Raw genomic sequence first — 9,638 nt, 5'->3', positions numbered from 1 at the left:
GCCCCGCGAGAAGACCCTGCGCGCGCCAAATCCCGTTGTCCAATCCCGGAGCGCTCTGCAGCACTGCGCCTGCGCAGAGGCGAAAAGCGAGCGCCGCGTGGACGTCAGTCCCAGCCTGCGCCTGCGCGTCTTCTTCTCTCGGTGATTGGCTTCTACCTTTAGTAAGTATGCTGCAGTTCAATTTTCACTTTCTCTTCCCCCGCCCCTCTTCCTGAGGCCGTGGGGTTTTACTTCCGGTTGCCAGCGCCGTCACTGAGAGTCGACTGTTCCCTCCGATCGCGAGGCGTCTTGGGGGTCGGTTCCTTTCTGTGATCCTCTGAGGGAGGGGCGACGTTTGGCTGACTAGCGCGGCGGGGCCTGCAGGCTCCGAGCCTGGACGCCGGGCCGCGTTCCACCCGCCTGCGCATCGGGCCCGCCCTGCAAGGCCAGGGCCGTCCTCCCGAAGCTAGCGGCACGAGGGCGGATTGAAGGACGGGCTGCGACGTGGAGGGTCCTGCGCGCCTCTGACGAGCTTGTGCTAACCGGGGAGTCGAGGGGCCATTGGAAATCCGGGAGGAGGGGGAGTCCCGCAAAAAAGCGACTCAAAGGCTCCCTTGCCAGGAAGGAGGCAAAGAAAGCGGCATATTAACAAGGTCCGAAAATATCTCTGGCACATTTGCCCGGGAGGGATCGAGAGAAAGGAAGCGCGTGTGTGAGGAGCGGAAAACATAAAAGCATGGGGAAGATATTGAAGAATAATCCCAAAATCTCGGGGGCTGCGCCAGCACAAAGGACAGGTAAAACTTCCCCCTTGTGGACGCTTGGGTTTGTGGACCTTCGTAGACACCTGGCTACGGTGCATGGCGTAGTTGCTTGGGCATTTGTGGCTTAGCTATTGTAATTAAAAAATTTTTTAATTGTATTTGCATGCTTTTTGTGAATGATTAATGACTAACGCATTCTTGCCTATTTGCCCTGCTCTAGGGTGAGTGGGGTAGGAGGGGCTGGAGTTTTCGGAGTCGTTTTTGCTTTGCTGCTTTTTAAATTTCTCCACCTTATATCACTTGTGGCCATTCTCAGTATCATAATTTGTTTCTAGGAAGTCAGCATTTTACAAGTTGGTATAAGGTTTCAGAATTTACCTTTCCCCTTTTTGAGGCAGAAAGTCTGGAACGGTATAAGCATTTCCTTTGAGTTGCTTGTTAGAGAACAGTTTCATCTTTATGGACATTATAATAAATAAACTTTGCTTATTTGGTTTGGAATGGCTGTTAAGTAATTTTCTAAATGTTCTCCATAAACCCTGAACCACACGTTCTTTCTATAGAGACTTCATGGCAGTGTGTGACCCTTTCTTTTTTAAAGTAGGTGTAAAAGGAAGAAGTCTATCCATGGGGAGGGTTATTTAGCAACCAACTGAAGTAGCGTCATGATAGTTTGGTACATGCAACCCCGCTGTTTATCTGAGGGTGGCACCAAGCCGCATTTTGTGAGAGAACTTGTCAGATTAACCTCAAGATTTGAAGACGATACATTGAAAATTCTCAAGTTTAATGTAATCACCATTTGTCTGTTTGAAATCCAAAAATTTAAATATACCTCCCTGACTCTTCTTTATTATCCCTGTAAGGTAAAATTTGAATGATAAGGCTTATGAAAATATATTCTAAACTTAGGTGTTTTATAAGTTTATGGTGTTATTGTAGTTATATTAGTGATCTAAGGACCCACAATGTTTTCCTGAAAAAAGGGTGTGCATATGATATTTAATATTATAGGATCTGAGATTGTTAGTAAGCCTACTCATGGAGTTTATAACAAAGCAGATACTCCTTGATAGTGTAAGAATACTCTTGTGTTGAAAAACTGCCTTCTGGAACTAGATAGCACTATACAGTATGTTCAGTACGTAAGTAAATAACCCAGACTAAAGAAAAATAAAAAAGTGACTGTACACAATTATTTTAGAAAGACAAAGAGCAGTGTTTGAAATTTTGTGTTTTCAGGACATTTGCCCAAATGTTACCAAATTCTCTCTTTAAAAAGTTTTTTTATTGATTTCAGAGGGAAAGGGAGAAAGAGAAACATCAATAAGAGAATAATCGATTGGCTGCCTCCTGCACGCCCCCTACTGGGGATCGAGCCCTCAACCCAGCCTGTGCCCTGACTGGGAATCAAACCCTGACCTCTTGGTTTATGGGTCCACGCTCAACCACCAAGCCACAATGGCTGGGCGGATATTACCAGTTCTCTTTAAAAACTGTATCATGAGCATCTCCTGTAATCCAAACATGGTTGCTTAAATGAATTACAATCTGCAGTACCTAAAAACTTGCTTGAGACGTAGTCATCCTAATAAAGAGGGAATATGCTAATTGACCATCACTCCGTCACAAAGATGGCTGCACCCACAGCTGAGGCCATGTTCCCATAAGGAGCCTTAACGAGCAATCAGCAGGGACCTGAGGCTACACCCTCCCCGCCCCCAGGGAGCTTGACAGGGCACCTCAGGCTGTGCCTCCCACCTGACAGGGCACCTCAGGCCGTGCCCCCCCATCCAGCGGGGCTTGACAGGGGACCTCAAGGCACGCCCCCCGTCCTGGCACCGGGCCAGGGGACCTGAGGCTACGCCCCTGCCCAGTGGGCCTTGACAAGGGTGGACTGGCAGGGTTTGGATCTAGCCCAATGGTGGAGGGCTGGCCGGGTCTGGGTTTCACGCGATTTTGAGGCGCATGTGGGTGGGCGGGGACTTGACTCTGGGTGCCGTGGTGCGCCCCAGACTCTGACAGGAGGAAGGTTTTCATATACATTTTACTAATTTTCTTTCATCTCTGACACTTCTATTATACAGAAAGGGCAAATAGCAATATTAAATTATTTCCTCTAATTAATCCCCTTTTAATGTGCACGAATTTCGTGCACCGGGCCACTTGTTTGATATAAATGCAGTATGATACCTATTTAGTATAATTAAGTAGATATGGCATCTATCAAGTGAGTCTTTCATCCCTTTATGAATGAATGCTTACGTTATTTTCAAGTTTTTTCTCTGTAACGATGCTGTAGTGATTATCTTTTTTGCTATTATAAACAATGCTTTATATGCTCATAATAATATTTCTGTAGAATTGATTCCCTGTGAGAATGCTGGATAATAATACTGTTAACTGGCCCTCAAATGATTGTAGCTTTTATAGTTGCTAAAACGGTGTGTTTTTATCTTTCTACTAGTTAGCACTGGATGGTAACTTTATTTCTTTAATATCTTACTAATTTTCTAGTAATTGAAAATAAAATGTCATTTTCATTTTTATCATCCTTGGATAACAAGAAAGTTAAACATTTTTGGCCGGGTCATATCCTTTGCTTGTTTATTTGGGAGGGTGGAGGGGATTCTGAACTCTTCTTTGACTTATATATGTTACCACACTGTTTTAATTATTGTAACTTTATAACATATTTTGATACTTTCTTTTGAAAAAAGTTTTGGGCTCTTCTTTTGCATATTTCTTCCAGATGAAATGTAGAATCATCTTTTCAAGTTCTATAGAAAATCTTATTGGGATATTGTTTGTGATTGCATTGAATTCATAGATTAATTTGAGAAGAGACATCCTTTGAGTTTTTCCTTCTAGGAGAATAGGTATGTCTCCTTGTTTCTTATATTACAATTTTTGTTGTGAAATATACAATTTATGTGTACTGTAAAAAAGAAAAGTATATGTGTACTCAGCTTAATAGAACACTGCAAGTACCTTAGAAGCCTTTAGCATGTGCCTCTCCCTAGAAGCAAAGTATTCCCTGCCCCATCACCATGGTCATTCTGAATTTTGTGTTAATTACTCCATTGCCTTCCTTTATAGTTTTATCGTATTGTTTACTTTCATCTGTTTTTTAACTTCATTTAAATAGAATCATACTGTATATTCTGTAAATTACTTTTGTTAAACATTAAATGTGTGCCCATAGTTCAGTAATTCAGAAACTTTTTTGGGCTCAGGACTCCTTTACACTTTTAAAATCTATTGAGGACCCCAAAGACCTTTTGTGTCTGTGGATTATATCATATTAGTCATTAAAACTAGCCAGTTTTAAATATATCGAGCATCTATTGGTATATTTACACCAATAATAAAAACAAACCCATTACACCTTAACATAAATAACATTTTAATGAAAAGTAACTATTTTCCAAAACAAAAAATATTCGTGACAAGAGTGGCTTTGTTTTACATTTTTGCAAATATCTTTAATAATTAGTCTCTCTTGTCTGTTTTTGCATTCAATCTGTTGCAATGTATTGTTTTGGTTGAAGTATATGAAGTTGGTTGCAAATATCTTTTATCACTTTGTGGTGGTATTTTTTTATGAGCAGAAGTTCTGGATTTAAATTTTTTTTATTTCATGTCTGTATAATTGGAATTGTTACTTGTGTGTAATTTGGAATATAAATATAATTGAACTTTTTCTCTTGTGGATAATCAGTTGTGGTAGAAATTACCATTGAATCCATTTAGGTCTGAAGTTTTGCTAGTAGCAGATTTTGACTAGTGATGTAATGTCTTTAATGGTTACAGGATTACTCAGATTTTTTTTTTAATTTTGTCAGTCGTGGTAAGTTAGATTTTTCTAGGACTCTGTCCATATTGTCTAAATTTTTTAGTATTTATTGGCACAGAGTCATTAAAAGTGCCTCTTCCCTAACCGTTTTGGCTCAGTGGATAGAACATCGGCCTGTGGACTGAAAGGTCCCAGGTTCGATTCTGGTCAAGGGCATGTACCTTGGTTGCGGGCACATCCCCAGTAGGGTGTGTGCAGGAGGCAGCTGATCGATGTTTCTCTCTATCCCTCTCCCTTCCTCTCTGTAAAAAGTCAATGAAATATATTTTTAAAAATAATAATAAAATAAAAGTGCCCTATTACTATCAATGTCTGAAGCATGTGTAATTATGTCTCCTTTTTTCATTTCTGATATTGAATATTTTTGTTCCAGTTTCCCTCTCTCCCCTTTCTGTTAATTCATTTTGCCTGTAGCTTATCAGTTAGGATTATCTTCTCATTGATGGTTTTTTTTTTGCCTTGTGGTTATCTCTATCAAATATTCTTTTTTTTGTGTTAATAAATAAAAAAAAGTAGACTACAGTAATCCTATCTAATAAAGAGGGAATATGCAAATTGACCATCATGCCATCACAAAGATGGCAGTGCCCAGTCCCCTCAGCCTCACCAGAGTCCCCCAGTCCTTTCAGCCCCATGGAGGTGGGGTGGCTGTGGCAGGCGTGCAGTGCGGCGGGACCCGCCCTCAGCGCTCTTTGTGCCTGCCACCGGATTCCCACAGTCCTTTCAGCTCAGCTGGCAGCGGGGGAGCATCTGGGGCTTGGTGCGGCTGGACCTGCCCTCAGCCCCCCAGCCTCCCAGGGCCAGCCCGAGGCACAGGCAAGCCTCGGATGTTGGCTGCCCAGCCACCCAGGGCTGCCCGAGGCTCAGGTAACCAGAGCTGGCCGAGGCTTGCGCTACCAGCAGTAGCAGCAGCAGAGATGTGATGAGGGCGTCGCCTTCCCCTGATCGCCGGGTCACCTCCCACCCCTGAGCACTCCTGGACTGTGAGGGGGCAGGCCGGGCTGAGGGACACCCCCCCCCCCTCCAGTGCATGAATTTTCATGCACTGGGCCTCTAGTTATCTTTCTAAGGCTCCTTTCAGTTCTGACACTGACTCTCTACAAACTGCCTTACTGGAGGCTTGTTATGTACAAGGCATTGGACACTGCACTAGATAACATCAAATCCCTTTTTATTTGTTGCCATGAAGAGGCATTTACCCTAGTATTTATTAGCAAGGAAGCATAAAAGTTAATATAACTTCTGTGAAAACTTGAAACTTAGAATACAGTAAAACTTCGATATAACGGACTAATTTGGACAAAGGGTGTCCATTAAAGCCAAAAGTCTATTATATAATAAAGTAATTTTTCTGAATACATATGTTAAAAAATTGACAAATTAGATGTAGACATGTTTATGTAATTAAAATTATGTGTGAAAAATTTAGTTTCACCAAAAAGTTTTCTATATGTATTCTGTAATTTTAAATTTATACTGTCTAGTTAAATGTGTGCATTCACCATCATTGAGAGTAAACAAATGCACATAGCTGGGGTGTGGCTTAGCACACATTGGAACACCAGGCCAGCAGGAGTTAAAACTGCTGCAGATGCCTGGCTGGCTGGCGTGGCTCAGTGGTTGAGCTGGCTCAGTGGTTGAGTGTTGATCTATGAACCAGGAGGTCATGTGGGGGGCATGCAGGAGGCAGGCAATCAATGATTTTTCTCTCATCATGGATGTTTCTGTTCCTCTCCCTCTCCTTTCCTCTCTGAAATCAATTTTTAAAAACTGCTGCAGAAAGTCACACAGTGAGACAACAGACCCAATTATTTCCTGAGATGCTGTGTGATCACGTGCTAATCATTTGCTAATCTTTCGCCGAACATTGCTTACAAGCAGAGACTCTTGGATTTAAATTTATGTAGACTGTAGTTGTAGATATGTTATATTTATTTATGTCAATGAAATTACTACAGTGGTTTTTTTCCACATATGGCCTATTTACTGGAATTTGTTAAAAATAACAGTAAAATAATAACAAAAAAACCTATTAATTTATTTATAAGCAAATCTTGGTTAAAAGCATTTTTAAATTAACAGTAATTATTCACATAAGATATACAAACCACACCTGTTAAATTTGAAGTCTGTTAAATTGAGGCATGCAAAATCTAGGGATTACTGTATTTTGAGAGAGCTTTAGTGTCATATTCACTCTTAAAGAGCACCTGTGGGAATTTTTTAATGCAATTTTAAAACAATTTTAGCTGGGACATATAACCTATTTACATTTACTACACTAGCTCCTATTTTGTGCTTTCTATTTGTCCTAGGTGTTCTATATTTATTTTCTCTCCTTTTTGTTATTTTTAAATATTGATTTAATATCTTTTATCATTCCATTTTTGTCTATACTAGTTTGGAAAGTGTACTTTTTTCTTTTTATAGTTATTTTAGAAATATGCATCTTTGACATTCAAAATCTAAAATTAACTGGTATCTTTACTGTCCTCTGAGACAATACAAGAATCTTAGAAGTTTAGCTTCTTCAACCCTTCATGACTGTGTGTTACTATCAGATATTTAAGCTAGAGGCCCCATGCACGAAAATTCATGCTCCTGGAGCAAGCCTAAGCACCAGTCTGGCCTCCTTCTGTGGGAGGCGACCAGGCGGGCCTATCAGGGGGCGAGTGAGCAGCTCCGCCCCCCCTCCATCGCCCCCCCCTCCATCGCCCCTCCGCTGCAGCTGGTCACTGCTGCCCAATCCCCCGCCCCCCGTCACTGTCCCCTCTCTCTGCCTGCTGGCACATGTCTTGGCTGGCCTGGCACTGACTGCTCACCAGCTCCACCCCCTGGTCGTTCCACGTTCAGTTGTTCTACCGTTCAGTCTATTTGCATATGCTTTTATTATATAGGATTTTTAAAAGTATTCTTAGCAGAGGGAGACCTGTTTAGAGTTGTTATTGTGTTTTAGTCAGTGCTTATGTACATTTCCCACATTTTTACTGCTTTCTCTATTCATTGCTTTCTTTATCTTTTTTTTTTAAATTTCTTTATTGATTAAGGTGTTACATATGTTTTAGACCAGCCGTGGGCAAACTACGGCCCGTGGGCCGGATCCGGCCCGTTCGGCTGTTCTATCCGGCCCACGGAGCCGAAAGAGCGGAGGGTTCTCTTGCTCTCCCCTCCACTCCTTTACTTTGAATTTATATTAGTTCACACAAACACTCCATCCATGCTTTTGTTCCGGCCCTCCGGTCCAGTTTAAGAACCCATTGTGGCCCTCGAGTCAAAAAGTTTGCCCACCCCTGATCTAGGGCCATTTTCCTTCTACTTAAAGTACATCCTTGGAGTATCTTTTATTAAAGGTCTTTTGATTATGAATTCTTAATTTTTTGTGATAAACTCTCAATTTACCTGAAAATACCTTTGTTTTACTGTCATTTATGGAAGATATTTTTGCTGAATATAGAATTTTAGTTTGTCAGTTTTTTTGTGTGTGTGTTTTTTTTTGTTGTTATTTTTAGTCCATTGAAGATCTCATTCCTCTGTCTTTTGGTTTTCATTATTGCTGTTGAAAAGTCAGCTGTCAGTTTCTCTACCTTTTTCTCTAGCTACTTTTTTCTCTTTGTCTTTAGTTTTCTGCTGTTTTGCTATAGTATTTATCTTGCTTGTGATTATTTGGCTTCTTAAATCTATACATTGGAGGTGCTTTGAAATGTATTTATTGGCTATTCATAATTCCTGAATTGTGAATTTCCATTTTTATATTCTATTTACTTATCTATCTTAATGTATAAATAAATCTTTGCTAAATAACATAGTATATATTTTTCTACTGGTCTTTTGCTTTGCCTTTGACTTTGTTTTCCACAGCTTTCCCAATAGAATGCATTACCAAACTTATGGATTTTTGATAATCTGATAAGTAAAAAGTAAAACTTGATAATAAAACTCGGTGACTTGCCCTGGTTGTGTTGCTCAGTTGATTGGAGCATTGTCCCATACACCAAAAGTTGCATGTTCGATTCATAGTCAGAGCACATGCTTAGGTTGCAATTTGGTCCGGGTCTGGGTGGGTACGGGAGGCAACCAATTGATGTTTCCTCTCCATCAAAAAACAAACAAACAAAAGCCAAAATACAAAACTCTGGGAATTGTCTTTTGGGAGAAGGGGTAGGACTATGACTAATGGTTTTTTCCTCATAATTTGTTTATTCAAATGTTTCTTCCATTTAGACCAGTGTTAATAAATTATATTCTTACATTTTCAAATTTACTAGTATAAATAGTGTATGCTAATTTTAGAAGTCTTTTCCTTATATTTATAGTAATAGCCTTTTTGTTCCTGATATTTAAATTTTTTCTTTTTTTAATTTTTATTATTTTTTTAAAATATATTTTTATTGATTTTAGAGAGGAAGGGAGAAGGATAGAGAGATAGAAACATCAATGATGAGAGAGAATCATTGATCAGCTGCCTCCTGCACACGCCCTACTGGGGACCAAGCCGGCAACCCAGGCATGTGCCCTTGGCCGGAATCGAACCTGGGACCCTTCAGTCCATAGGCTGATGCTCTATCCACTGAGCCAAATCAGCTAGGGCTAAATTTTTTCTTGATTATATTTGCTAAAAGATTATCCTATATAATAAAAGGCTAATATGCAAATCAACCAAAATGACTGGTTGCTATGACATGCACTGACCACCAGGGGGCAGACGCTCAATGCAGGAGATGCCCCATGGTGGTCAGTGCGCTCCCACAGAGGGAGCACCACTCAGCCAGAAGTGGGCCTAAGCCATCAGTCAGTCATCTCCCGAGGGCTCCTGGACTGTGAGAGGGCGCAGGCTGGGCTGAGGGACTGCATCCTCCTCTCCCCTCCCCCCAGTGCATGAATGTCATGCACTGGGCCTCTAGTCTAATATATTTCAAAAGAACCAGCTTCTGTTTTTATTGATTAACTCAATTGGGATTTTGTTTTTGTTTTTAATTTTGTCTCTTTTTTTAATTACTACTTTCATTATAAGAAATGGGGCATACTTTCTGTTTTCTCTT

The 9,638-nt window shown here is 40.7% G+C and overlaps 1 protein-coding gene across 3 annotated transcripts in view; it reads left to right on the top strand.

Moving 5' to 3' along the window:
• Positions 1-213: 213 nt before the first annotated feature.
• TASOR2 (transcription activation suppressor family member 2) overlaps positions 214-9,638 on the top strand; it is a 104,300-nt gene continuing 94,875 nt past the window's right edge. For 2 of the 3 annotated variants that reach the window (XM_080669709.1, XM_080669708.1), the window contains exon 1: positions 214-776. The gene's annotated coding sequence lies outside the window, so the exon portion shown is untranslated. The remainder of the gene's footprint in view (positions 777-9,638) is intronic. The other variant, XM_080669711.1, reaches the window with a different exon arrangement.

The sequence above is a fragment of the Plecotus auritus genome (assembly GCF_963455305.1).
Source record: "Plecotus auritus genome assembly, chromosome: 1".
Lineage (NCBI taxonomy): Eukaryota > Metazoa > Chordata > Mammalia > Chiroptera > Vespertilionidae > Plecotus > Plecotus auritus.
This window is presented reverse-complemented; position numbering and strand designations above follow the sequence as displayed.